Below are 14,564 nucleotides of genomic sequence, written 5' to 3'. Positions count from 1 at the left end.
TACTGAGTCAAGTTGAAGGAGCAGATTTAGGGCTTTTTCTGATGTGGAGATTAATCCTCCTGTGAGGGGGAAAAAGGCTATCTGTGACATTACATGCTAATGAAGAGGGAGAAGAAGGGTCACATATCAAAGGGCTGCTCTTCAGAGGTAGACTCTGACTACAGTGATTTCATTCTCTCTCCTGCCTGTGATCTATTGGGGGTAGCTCTCTGTTTTCTTCCCCTTACCTAATTAGTTCATCTCCCATCCTTGACCTACTGCTGCTGCCCCCTCAAAATTCACAAACAAACTGACATGTCATTAGAAAATCCCAGATATTAGAAAGGCAAAGTAAGAGCAAAATGAGCTGACAGGAAAATGTGCAATGAACCAGGGTGAACACCAACTGGTTGGCAACCTTCAGTCTCGAAAGACTCTGGTATCGCGCTCTGAAAGGTGGTTCTGGCACAGCGTCTAGTGTGGCTGAAAAGGCCAATCCGGGAGTGACAATCCCTTCCACACTGGGAGCAAGTGCAGTCTGTCCCTGGTCTGTCTCCCTGGCTATGGGCCTTCCTTCTTTGCCTCTTTGCCTCAGACTGTTGGGAAAGTGTATAAGCCTACAGCACCCTGTATTCCCAGGCAGTCTTCCATCCAAGTACTAACCAGGCCTGACCCTGCTTAGCTTCCAAGATCAGATGAGATCGGGCATGTGCAGGGTAACAGTTGCTGCAGGGTGAACACCAGTAGCTTTCCCAGGGTTCACATCCAGTTTTGCAGCTGGTCAGTTGAGTCAATATATTTGAAAAGCTACCCTGTCAGTTTTCGTGACGTCACTACCAAAAACTGGGCCTCCACCCAGTTAATTATCAATTAATTAAGCTATAACAACTCATTGATCCGAAAAGATGCTGTGCAATAAGAGAGAGTTTTGCAGAAGCACCCAGGCTTTGTTGCAAGGCTCATCCAATTGCACTTGGCCACACTTGTGGAAAGCTGATGCTGAGCAAAGCCATGTGGAACAATAGTCACTCTACACCAGGGGTGCCCAAACCCAGGCCCAGGGGCCACTTGTGGCCTTTGGGGACTCCCAATCCAGCCCACGGGGAACCCCCGATCTCCAATATGCATCTGGCTCTCCAGAGATTTGCTGGAGCCCATACTGGCCTGACACAACTGATCTCAGTGTGAGGGCGACTGTTCAACTTCTCTCAAGAGCTGTGGGACATGTGTGTTCATGTCTGTGAAACCCTGGGGGCCAGATGCGGCCCGTGGAAGCTTTTTATCCGGCCCTCAGACTCTCAGTGGCTGAGCAGTGCTGAGGTGTTACTGCTATAAGGGCAGCCCACATGAAAATTGGCTCTCCAATATAATGATATAATGCTATTATTGTGTATTATAATATGTCATAATAATGACATCACTTTCTGCCTAATGACATCACTTCTAGCCCTCCACAGGCATCATGAATGCTGTTCAGCCCTCAGTATAAAATGAGTTTGACACCTCTGGGCTAGACACTAATATTACTTTTATATTTGGACTTGTTTAATTCTCTTTTTATATTTTTATTCGTTTATTTTAAACTGCTGAAACTCTCTCCATCAGCAAGCTGAAGTATAATTTCATCTTTCAAAGTAGCAATACAGTATACGGCACAAAAAGAAAATGCTCTAATGGAGAAATTTAACATTGATTACAGCCCAATCCTGAGCTGCCCAGCACGCACCAAAATGCCTACCACAGCATCCAATGTGTGCCGGGCAACCTGGGGCACCTCCTCAGAGGAAGGGGACGAACGTGCGCTGGCCTCTGTAGGCTGACACAAGTCCCGCTTGGCCAGCAAAAGGGTAAGGTGGCACCAGCCAAGGCAGGCCAGTGTGGGGGCTTGGGGAGGATAGGGAGTGGGTGGGCAGCAGGCGGGCCAGTGGTTGGGCAGTGGCCAAGTGAGGGGTGGGGCCACTTGTGCTGGATCCTAACCCTGGTCCTGGGAGACCTGGAGCAGCCCTGGGCTGCTCAGATCTGCGCAACCTCCTGAGGTTGCGCAGATCTGAGTAGTCCCATTGGGGTTGCTGTGGCATTACCCAGGATAAGGGGAATGAATTCCTCTTGCCCCGGGCTGAGCCTCAGGCAGCCCCAACCCTGCACTGGATATGGGGCAGGCCAGCCAGCCTCCCTGTTCTAGCATGGGTTAGGGTTGAGCTGGCCGTCTAATAAGAACAAATTGAAGCCATTTCTGCCCAACGTTGCATATACACAACTTGTACCAAATGGGTATGCCTGTGGGCTGGGCAAAAATTGATTAAAAGAGGAAGGAAAAGAATGAGATTAATTACAAATATAGAACAAAGAAAGAAGAATTGTGTGTTTGGATTTGTGGGTCACAAATTGTAGGGCCTGGCATGGAATGCTCCCAGGATACACAGAGCTCCATTTGTTCACTAGAGCTTCATGGCTCTGTTATGTTTTTCTATGTAACTTCATCATTGTTTTTATGTTATGTTTTTTCTATGTATTATTTTTTTATGTAACTTTTGTCCTTTTTAACTGGTTTGTAGTTGCATATGATACATAATAATAGTTGTCTCTATAATCATATAAGCCTTTAAAAATATCTCACTGAACTTCCTACATTTTTTGCCTCAATTATTTCCTGTGGGAGGGAATTCCTCAGGTTGATTATATGCTTCAGACAGAAGTATTTCCTCACATCCATTTAAAATTTGCTGCCTGTCAAATTGACTTGAGCTTTGCCCCTTTAGTTTGTGGCTGATGGGACTGGATAAAAAGGAGCATCTGGCTGGTTTAACTACAAACCAGTCATTATTGTGTATCTCAGCCTTATGTGAGAAAAATGTCTACATAAACAGACTGTCTAAAAGGACAACCAGGATCCTGATTTCTTATATAAAACAAAGGAAATATCAGTAGAGATCCTACAAAGTCAACATTTTTCTGTGTAATCAACAAATGGAGAACATTTTTGCTCTTCATAGAATCAAAGTGAGTTTGCCAAGAAGCCTATATTATGAACCTTTCTCAGTTGGAGAAAGAAACACTCTTGCCCATGATCCTATTCTGCATTTACTGAAATTGATGCCAGGGCTTTCTGGAAAGTACATCTGAGGCTAATTTTGAGGTTTATCAACAGTATGCCCCCCTCCCACCCATGTGATTTTACACATGTGCAAAATGCTATGCAAGTTGTTATTATATCTACATTACACCCATAGATTTTTAAATCTGATAAAGCAAGACACAAGCCCAGAGAATGCCCTCAGAAGAATGGAAATCTTTATATCCTGGAATGACATCCCCATGAGCAAGGAAGTCAGCTGGGAGTTAGGAGGATGTGGTAATTCAGAGTCAAAGCAAGTAGATAAGGAATGATTTGGGTTGGTCAGTCCTGTTTCCTGGTTTGTGTATTGGCTTTTTGGGGACAAGAAGACAGTACATCAGTTCACTGGGTCTGATTTCACCATTTCCTGAGCTATTCAAGCCAATTGCATGGGGGTAAAAGCTGTATGTAGGATATCATCTTGCTGGTGTCATATTTTGCTCATTCCAAAGGATGAAACTTGCAAGTGGTACTATTGGAAGAAACCTAAGGAAACTAGAGTGTTTCTCTAAGAAGGAAATGAGCTGAACCCCGGGGTAAACCTTGGTCTAATGGCATGGAAATACAAAAGGCAAGAAATAATGGCAAACTCTCACCTTTCCAGATTGCCAACTCAGATAATTCAATGTACTGCACTCATAAACAGAAGTGTTCTTTTCATATAGTTCGTTGATCAGGGGCTAGTGAATTCTAATAGTCCATATGTTCAGATATAGTGATTCTTTTATCATGCATGGTTCAAAATGACAGTTAGTTCTTCTGAAATAGAGAAATTATCTCAAAGTTTAGAAATATCAGAAGTAAGGTAACACATGGAACCTGAATTCAACGTTGCTCTTCAACCATATTATTATGATAGGTTTGACCCATGATAATTAAGAAAAAGCAAGAAAGAGAAGAGACTACTTAGCATTGTATATAATGTATGTGTCAGTCAAGTGGTGTGTGTTGGAGAAAGAGCAGTAGTGTTTTTGCTGAATCTGCACCTGATCTCCACATAACAGGCCTTCTGAACAAAGTTGGCATGTGTACAAGCTGTATATACATACCCTTTATATTGTACACATAATTGTGCCCTGAAAAAATGCCCTTGTAGCATATAACCTCTGTTCATAAGACTTGGGCAGTGCAGTAAGGCAAATCCCCTCCCCCATGTTGACTATAAATGAAATTGTCATCAGAATAGGACTTCTGACATTTTAATAAAAACACAGCATTTTCAAAAAACTTTCCTAATCTAAGCATACCAGATCCGGAAAATTTTGTCACAGATGAACTTAAAGGAAAGAATGGAAAAAACAGTTTTATGTTCCTATCAAATTGCTGGTTGACAATACACGGTCTGAACTGCCTTCTGGGAAAGAAATACCTATACTGTAATCTCAAATCACAGACTTCAAAATTTTTATTGCACTAGGAAGTCAATACCAATCTTCTTCTAATCAGGGCATTTAGCCAATATGTATAGTCTATGCTCCCTGAAGGGGGAGGAGGAATAATATCTTTTAGACCCGGTTAGAGTCTGAGTCAAACAAGAATTTCTCAGTTCTCCAAAGACCTGGCTAAAGGATTGACACTGTGTCACTCGTCCCTTGGGACAGTAAAGCTCCTGGTAGGCCACCATACGTTTTGATACTTGCCATCATCAAGATATATGTGTTTAATCAGGCTCTTGACAGGTAAAGACTGTGAAAAGAGGACAGTTTGTTCTCCCAAGCTGTTCGGTCTCTAAGCCCCCTGTTTATTTTGGAACTGAATGAATAACATTGTGCTGGGAACGGAAATTAAAAAAGCAGGGTTGTAATTTACAGTAGAGAGGAGAACAGATTTAGGGGCTTTTATTATTTTTTTTCTTCATCTTTTCCCCACCTCTCTTCACTGCTATGATTCCAAACTTCCAAAACTGCTACAGCTGAAAGAGAGTTCAAGCCTTCCTTTACTGCTGGCAACAATGAAGGGGGAATTCACAATTGCCAGACTCTGTATGCCTGCCAAAGGAATGAACTGCTTCAAGGCAAAAAAAAGAAAGAAAAAAAGTCTTGACTTTATCAAAACCAAATGCCACTGGAAATCAGAAAGCTATAAAACCCAGTTCAAGATGTACACTGAAATGTATCCCCAGTGACGCAAAGAAAGAGAGGGAAATAGATTCTTTAATATCATATTTAAAATAAAACAATTGCTCGGCAGCAAAGAATTCGTGTCTCTCTGGCTTTTATAAAACACTGTAATTTTTTTCTTCATACAGAAGAAAACTCCCAGCAGTTTTCTTTGAAAACAGACACCAGCCCAGCACCTCCATTCCAAAGGGCTCCACGTTGTTCTAATGAGATGTGATAGGTGGTTTGGACTAGGAGCTGATCCAAGCAATGGGGGTATCACTTTATTGTGCGTTTGTTTTCTTTTGCAGCAGTGTGACTCTCTCTCTCTCTCTCTTTCAAAAGCCTTCAGCAGTCCCTAAAATTGCCTATACTGGAAAGGCTAAAAATACAAAACTGCCTGGCTAGAGAAAGCGTTCATAGGTTTTCAGGAAGAAAAGGAAGGGTTTTAAGAAGACTCCCTTCAAATGGGGTCATTTGTTCTTTTCAAGGCAGCAGTTCTTCAATAGCAAAATAGAAATCATTGTCCTTCAGTATTGTTTGCACTTCTCTTTGGTTTGAAGATATCTACTTTTCCAGAGATGGGATCAATGACACTTAGAACAAAGCTGGCCTCTGCGACGTTAATGCCATGAAACAAGGGTTTATGGGACGCTTGGCCTGCATGTTTATTCAAACCCTGCATGTTTACCCCTGCTGACTTCAGTGGGACTTCCTCCTAAGTAGGTGAGCAGAGAATTGCTGCTTAAGGGCCCAATCCTATCCAACTTTTCAGCATCAGTGCAGCCGCAATGCAGCCCTGAGGTAAGGGAACAAATGTTCCCATACTTTGAGGAGGCCTCTGTGACTGCCTCCCCACCACAGGAAGCAGTGCACACCCCATTGGCACAGGTGCACCAGCACTGGAAAATTAGATAGGATTGGGCCCTAAGTCTGCAGTCCTCTGCACATTTACTTCAGAGTAAGTCTATTTTAAATCAGGAAAATGTACTTTTAAGAAAACACGCACAGGACAAGGATACTTTTGACAGTAGTGCTAAATCTGGCTGGAAGTGAAACAGAAGTTCTTTTCAGAGGACAAATCTAAGGATACTGAATAAACACTGTGGGGAGAGAAAGGTTGAGGGTTGGAATGGCAGTCCCCAATTGTCACTGAAGCACATTCAGCAGTCTGTTGGAACAGATGCTCTGCACCTTCTGTTTGTATGCCTGAGGTCTTGTTGGCACACTCAAGTGTCCTGCTTTTCAAACGCCCCCTTCTGTGTAGGCAGAGTCCATATGCATAGAGCTTATCCGCTTGGGGGGGTCTCTTCCACCAGTCTACTGAACATATAAATGTGAGGGGTTCCTGTCTCCTATGCTTGTCCCCTTTAGCATGCCTAGATTGTCATCTTCAGCTAATGGCCCTTTTCAGTACCTCAGAAAAAAGTTGGGAGTGGCCACATGTCCAATTTGGTCCTGGGCTGGCTCACCTCTTTTCTGGGAAGTGAAATTTTGTCACTTCACAGTCTCTTCTCAGTATTCTCCACACAGATATTTTACCCCATCCAGCTTGGTTTCCCAAAAAGGATATAGACTGCCCTTCTCCGGACTACAGTACTTTAGTTCTATAGTCTTCTTCTGTTGCTTCTTCAGTGCTGTGGCAACTATTTAAAGAGTATGGTAGACATGCCTCTTCATCTACAATCTGCAGAGGATGTCATAACCTGGATAACACTGTCTTTCAGACAAACCCTCTCTTATTAACAACAAAATATCCCAGAGAGCACAGGCTGTGCTTTGTGTTGTCAGCAATGAAAAGGAGAACACACACAGAGGCTGCCAGGTATTCTATTTTATTGTCATTGAAGCTGGCTCCCTCAGCATGAGGTGCTGGCAGCATCCACAGTAGTGGAGTCTTTTCCTGCCAGAGTCTGGGTAATAATAGCATTTCCATCATTCTGCCTCTGAGACACGCTGTGGAGGAGAAGCGGGTTGTGCAACAGAATCAGGATGTTTTGCTCTGGCTGTTCCCTTTCTCATTTCCTCACCAGTCTGGTGATTCACAGGGCATCAGACTACTAGCAGCTCCATCTATCAGCATCCCCCTTCAGACCTTCCAGATTGGCACCCTAGGAAGCATGGTGTGAATGTTATTCCAGAGCCCTGGTAGCTGGGAGGTGGTGAGAGAACTCATTCATCCTGGAAATTCTTATGTCACCGTCAAAGCAAAAACATCCACCTTCTTCACTGCCTTGTCCTACTAGGGGTTTGTTGCTGTTAGACTAGCTTCCTTCTGGCTCATTGCAGCAATGAGTTCACAGAGCTGCATATAACCCATTTTCCAGAGCATTCAGTGGCAGAATAAGTTTAACCCATGTTGCAGTTTGAGCAGGTGTGAAAAGTACTGTATCAGAAGATCACCTATAAAGGGCTTCAAGCTCAAGTGACATCCCACAAACGGGAGAGCCATGACTGGGTTTCAGGCAGACCAATCCTATCCCCAGCGGCTCTGCCGGGTGTATGGTGCCGAAATGGCTACTGCTGCAACCAGTGGCAATGCCAGAGCTGCTGGAGGCCTCCACAAGGGAAGGGGACTTTTGTTCCCTTCCCCCAAGTAAGGGTACAGGGGCCACAATGGGTCTTTTCCATTCTGTGCTGGCTCTTTTGCTGCCGCAAACTGGAGGAGCTCTGTGTTGGGATGACTAGCCCGACAGAGGATAGGCTATGGCAGAGTAGGACTCCACCACCCACCCCAGTTCCTCCCACCCACCTGCCCTCCCCCATCCCAGAATACCCCAGAAAGCCTCCCCCATGCCCCCAATACCCTCACCACTGAACAGAACTCTTACCATGCTCCAGGTGGCTTCCAGCCAGTGCTGAGCTCAGCGCCAACTGGTGTTAAGCTGGCACCATAACTGACTTGTCACAGGATGCCATAAACATGTTTTACAGCATGTTTATGACATCCAGTGCCGGCACTGGAGCACAGTGCCAGCGCTGGGCACAGTTAGGATTGAGCCCTAAAGCAGCTGGGAGGCATGACTTGAATCAGGGCCCTGGTGCTTAGCAAATCCTTTTGCACATGCCAATTCTGGATGCAAATCACCCATCAGCTGCTGTTAACTTTGGGAGGGTACGTGATTAGCATTAGGGAATCAGCATGCAATGTATGTGTATAAATAAAATCTGCAAACATGACTTTCCAAATAAAAATTAGATTTACTGCCTGGCATTGCAATATTCCACAACTCCTGCAATTCTCTTTATAGGTAACCTGAATGACAGTTTATTCATACAACAGCTAGCTTTTCAAACCCTTTGATATACACTTATGTTAATAAATGTAACATCCTTTGTTAGAATTTCCACAATTTGGCCAACAGAGCATAATTTTTGCTCAATTTCTTTTTCTCATCTATTTATATGTTTGATATGTGTTTTTTGTATTATAAGTCAGTAAAGTTTTAGTGCTTTGTGTAACTAAGATCTACCTTCTTTAATTCTGTTTGCCTTTAATACAAAACAGACTTTGATATTCCATAAAAATTTTAACCAGATTCTTAAGACACTACCTGATGTTGCCAGCTCACAATCCCATGGCCCTTTTTGCATTTGTTTCCCTTTCATTGTTACATTATTTGTAAAAGTAATTTTTATGACTGAAGAATATTATGTGAAACACTCCCAAGGATCTGGGCTAAGGTTACAAGCTGTGCTGTTGTTCTGATGTTCACTGAAGACCTGCAGAATATGGTAATTGTCCATTCTCATTTATGCAGAGGAATGTCTGATGTGCTTGAAGTCCATGGTGTTGGCAAGGAGCTGAAAAATGTTTATCATGGATGCTGCACTTTAAGGTAACAGTTTGTATTCATCAACAGATGGTGCTGTTACTCTATATGGTGGGTAAGAGCACCCTGATATTTGCTGATTATTGTTGTGGAGTTATTTTTGTATGAGAAGGATGAGTGCCACAATAGGTAAAGACCTGTTAGTCTCTGATCTGAGTCAGTAGACAAGCATCTTAAGAAAAATTGCTATTCTTAGCCAGTACAATTTCAACATAAAAATGTTATGCAGATCTATAACTGCTTCTGAATTAACTTACAAGGTCCCAGATACTTGTTACCAGTCAAAGAAGGAACCCAGCTAGTTCCCCAACTCCGAATTCAAAACATCACTGACAGCTCCTTTTCCAATCTAATCTATAAAGCTCATAGGAAGAGATCCCACAGTAAGTGTTCTTGTTCTTGCTGTGGTAAACAGCGGTATGGATCGTTTAAGCTATTACATTAGGTGGTTGACACTGTTGATAAAAAGAGAAGTGCTCAGACCTGTCTGAATACCACACATACACACACATACTCCAAGCAAGTGGAGACTGTTTCACCTCAGCACTGGGAAACCACATCCTGCTGGTAGGTGGTAAAGGTTCAAACACATCCTCTCTTGTAAATGCTCAGTGACGGACTCTGCTGCTTAATTATTGTATTCAGAAGGGAACTTTCCCCCAAAAGAGATTGGCCTTGTAAGGAAAAGGGGAAGGGACAGAAGCATATGGCATGGCTCATTTGTTTGAGCTATAGGATCAACATTAGGAGCTGTGGAACCCAATGCAAAAACCTTTTTCTACTTACCAGGACGAAGGGCAGCAGAAGAAGCAGGGCTGATGGCATCCACCATGAAGTGCGGCTCCTGGACGTAGTTGGCAGTGACATGACATCACTGCCAACTGATTCCAAAGGGGCAATTTCAGTCCAATCAGATGCAGGGGCACAAGGGGTTGTTGCCAACAGAGATGCTCCGCTTGCTGCACCAACCTTGCAAGCATCAGCTTCACACCCAGTGGAGATGCTGGCTGCAGCAGCGAGCTTGCCACCTGCTCCTCTAGCCCACACCCTCCTCATGCATGCAGCCTAATTGACAGCCATGATTTCTATCAGTCCTTTGAGCACCCTAGGATGCAGCTCATATAGCTCTGAAAACTTTAATTCATTTTACAACCAAATCCGATCTGGGCCAGGCAAAGTTGGTGCACAGTCAGCTCTAGTGCCACATGTCCCTGGAGTGCCAGCAGGAAGATAAGAGCCTTCCTGTGTCCTCCAGAACAATACACAGACAGTGACAGTGGAGGTGAGTTGTCGGGGGAGGGCAGAACGGGATGGGGGTGGGGGCAGAACAGGAAGGTTCCTAGCAACGTTCCTTGCAAAATTTCAGAAATACTTTTTACTGGGCTTGTAGCAATTCGGAAAACCATGAAGCCTCTTGATTGTGTAAGTCAGTGGTTCTCAAACTTCTCGGGAGTAAAACTCCTGAGATATGTCTTTGCGGGGCAGAGGGTGAGGGCAGTCATGCAATCCCCACAATCGCATCTCTAAGGGGGGTGTTTGTACTTACTGAGGACTGGTGCAAGCTGCAGGAGTTGCGGGGAACCCTGTGCAGCCCTCCGCAGGGCTCACTGAGTCTTAGAATGTTGAAAAAAGCAAGCCCAAACCACTTCCTGGTTGTGATCACAAATCGAAAGTGGTTTGCACTCCTTTTTCTTCAATATTCGAAGACTAGGGGATTCTTGTGGAGGGCTGCACAGGGTTCCCCGCAACTCCTGCAGCTTGCACCAGTCCTCAGTAAGTACAAACACCTCCCCCATGCCTCCCTTAGCGACACGATCCTAAGGATCACTTCACTGCCTCTCCCCTTCCTCCGCCCCTTAAAAGAACAGGGGAAGCTTTACACGAGCTGGTGGGTTGCAACCCACCAATTTGAGTACCACAGGTGTAATTGTAGCTCACACCTAAACACCTCATATGGGGACCATAAATGTCAGGGAAACAGAAAATCTGTGATCAAATTACAGTGCATCTCCAGTATCTGCAGATCTGGCAACCACAGATTTGATTCACCGAAGATGCCATGGATACCTGGGGAAGCTACTTCTGGTTTGCTCATTAAATGGTTCAAACCAAAAGTGGCACAGATTTGCATATCAGTCCTGAAACTGATTCCCTGCAGATAATGAGGTTGCATTATATATGATATGAGCATGCTTATTTTGTCTCCTTTCAGTTATAGAAATAACATTTACTACTGGAATCTAGAATCTTTTGGCTGGGGTGTCTGGGAACTCTCCATCTGTGCTGAAAACTGATACTTCCTCTTCTAGTCTTCAGCACTAGAATAACTAGCTATTTTACAAGGCTGTTTTAATGTGAAGCACTTTGGCAACTGTAGGAAAAGCGACATATACATGCAAAGGTCACATTATGTAGCACAAGGTGGAATATTTCTAAGTTCAGTACCCACTAATTCAAAATAAGGCCAACGTGTCTATACAGCCTTTAGTTAGTCTGCTAGATGGAAAAAAAAACCAAAATACCCTGCAAATTGTGCTAAGAAGGTTTGATTTGCAGTGTTGTATTTATCTCTTTTTTTGCCCAATCCTATGCATATTTACTCAGAAATAAATTCTAACTTATCCAGTGGGGCTTAGTGTGTATCCTCCCAGGTATAGAATTGCAGCCTTAGGGCCCAGTCCTATCCAACTTTCCAGTACCTCAGCCACAATGCAGCCCTGAGTTAAGGGAACAGATGTTCCCTTTCCTTGAAGAGCCCTCTGTGACTGCCTCCCCACCACAGGATGCAGCTTATGTCCCATTAGCACAGCTGCACCGAACCTGGAAAATTGGATAGGATTGGGCCCTTATTCAATTTTAGGTCTGAAGTAAACTTGAAAAATACTCAGATTTCAATATGGACCTGTAAAAAAAAAAGGTCAACTTTTCCTGTTCCTTTTGTATTTAACCCTTTCTTTATACTGTATGAGCATATGTATGATGCTGTTTATGTGGTTTCTGAAGTCAAAGAATCCACTTACAAACAATACAACAAGTTTAAAATGACTGGAAGTTACCTTTTGTTGGCATTAGGAGGCATTCTCAACCCTGCAGTAGCCGCGGAAGGACATGTGCAGCCTCTGTGAGCTTCGGAAAACCCTCCAGAGGCAAACGGTGTGGAGCTCCAGTTGCCTCCAGAGGGTTCAGGCTGTGGTTCAACAAGGGTCCAGGGAACTCATGTTGAGCCAGATCTGTGGATACAAAATTCGCAGATATGTAGACTTAACCTGTACACTTCTGTTTACCCAAAGCATATGCAAAGAATTGTCCATTTCAGAACAGAATAGGAATTAGGACAAAGTGATCAAAGGCTGCACTGGATCTGAACAGCCTGGTCCTAAATTCCTTTTATTTAGGACAAACATTTTCTAGCAAGTATGCTTGGAATTGCAGCCAACGGTCCTGTCCGTCTACACTACAAATCTACAGTACATTGGTTTTACATTGCAGTCACTGTTCTAATTACCAAGGGAGCTGTATGGGGAATTATTTAATAAATGTTTCCCTGGAGAGGATAACAGGGTGGGCGAAACTGCTCCTTCCAAGGAAAGAATAATTAAGACATAATAAAACTGCTGTCTGATAAGGAACATTTGAACATTAAAACGAGTGCTGAGCAGAAAATACTCCCAATTTTAAAGAATTGGCCCACAGCACAATCCTATGGATGCCAACTGTAAGGCCCATTCAGTTCAATGGGCTTATTCTCAAGTTGCAGGCTTGACCTTAATTCCAAAGACCATAGTTCATATTGTGGTCCATATATGTACACAGGAACTTCAGGAAAGTTGGCCAAAAGTACATTGCTAGTGACAGTCGATGTGGGCAGGCACAGTTGACTGGAGCTGTGCTGCCTTGACATGAATTACAGGCAGTTCAGATTCTATCACTTGCTCATGGATATGAGGGAATGATTCAGAAATAATACCCACCCCCCCAAAAAAAGTAGAAAACACCACTGGTAAGATTTTGCCCCCCCCCCCCCGCCAGCCCAGCCCAGGAATTGCAGTTTGATGCAGTGCTGAAAATTCTGTCTCAGAGATTCCAGGCCACCCAACAACTGTGGGCAAAATGAATGACTCTTACTCTGGTTTAAGTCTGTAGGGTGGATGTGTCCTAAATCTCAGTGGAAATAAATATAATTCTAATCTCTTTTTAGGACCTCCTTTTGATGAGGCTAGTGTGGTCAAGTGTCTGTTGGACTTAAAGAATGGAAAAACCAGGTTCAGATTCCTGTTCAGCTGGATGGCTTAGAGCAAGGCGTTGTCTCTCAGCTTAATTTACCTCACAGGCAGCATGAAATGCTGCTCTGAGCTTTTCAGAGGAGAAGTGGGCTACTAATTAGAGACAGTGGACATATTTGAGTGAGAGGAAATTTGAGAGGTTTCCAGTGTGATGACTTCGCCAACAACTTTGTTAATGAGTCCATCCACTTTCTCCTTCGCTACAGATCTTGAACTGTAGTGTAGGGTTTTGACCCATTGCTGTATCTTGTATTATTTGACTCACACTCTGAGGAAGTGGAAGAGGAAAAAAACCTTCTACATCACCCCAATTTATTTTCATCAGTCTTAGCCTAACTTTATGGTTAGGCTGCACAGTGTGCAGGTACCCTTCTTGTAGCTCTGTGGGCTATAATACATTCATATCGCCATATCACAGCTAGGGAAGTGAAACAGAGTGGATAAAATACTGACAGCCCAATCCAATGGCTGCTTGTACTGCCAGGTGCAGCAGGGCCAAAATGGCGATCGCTGTATCCAGTGGCCCCATGGAGGCCACTGGAGGTCTCTTTGGGGGAAGGGGATGTTGTTTCCCTTCCCCCAAGTAAGGGTGCAGGGCCGCAATGGGGCTACTCGAGTCTCTGTTGGCTCTATTTTGCTGGTGCAGACTTGAGAACCTCAGTGTCCAGCTTTTCAGCCTTTTCAGCCTCTGCCATCCCCTCCCACCCGGCCCCTCCCCTGTTTCACCCTCTCCCCGCCTCAGAATGGCTCTGAACAGCTGCAACGGCCAGGAGTGCCACTTACCACCAGCCAGTGTCCTTCCGGTGCTGGGCCCAGCACCAATGCTCCCTCCTCTTGCAATGCCGTAAACATGCTTTATGGTACATCCATTTACAAGACCTAGCACCAGCACTGGAGCTCAGTGCCAGTGTTATGGGCCAATAGCATTGGGCCCTAAGTTAGGTTAGACTAGAGATCCCCTGCTGAGCTTGTGTTGTCTAGTTGTGTTGATGATGATCCAGTCAGCCCTTCACTAATCTTGGAACCTAAAATATTCATCCACCTGTCCATCCATGGAGCTGAACTCAAAAGCCGTTTAGGTGAATGTTCTTGTGAGAATGTTGTTCTTTAACTGAACCTGAACCTAAAGTATTTTGGTATCTTGGTACCTAAAGTATCTTGAACCTGAACCAGAGCTTGAACCCCTATACCCGGAACGTGACAACCAGTTCAAACCCAGTTGAATAAAAAAAAATGGGTACTCAGAGTTTTGGAG

General features: G+C 44.1%; 1 pseudogene; it reads right to left on the bottom strand.

The window, feature by feature from the left end:
• Positions 1-594: 594 nt before the first annotated feature.
• On the bottom strand, positions 595-712 carry LOC136637213 (5S ribosomal RNA; annotated as a pseudogene).
• Positions 713-14,564: the final 13,852 nt, after the last annotated feature.

The sequence above is a fragment of the Tiliqua scincoides genome, chromosome 1 (assembly GCF_035046505.1).
Source record: "Tiliqua scincoides isolate rTilSci1 chromosome 1, rTilSci1.hap2, whole genome shotgun sequence".
Lineage (NCBI taxonomy): Eukaryota > Metazoa > Chordata > Lepidosauria > Squamata > Scincidae > Tiliqua > Tiliqua scincoides.
This window is presented reverse-complemented; position numbering and strand designations above follow the sequence as displayed.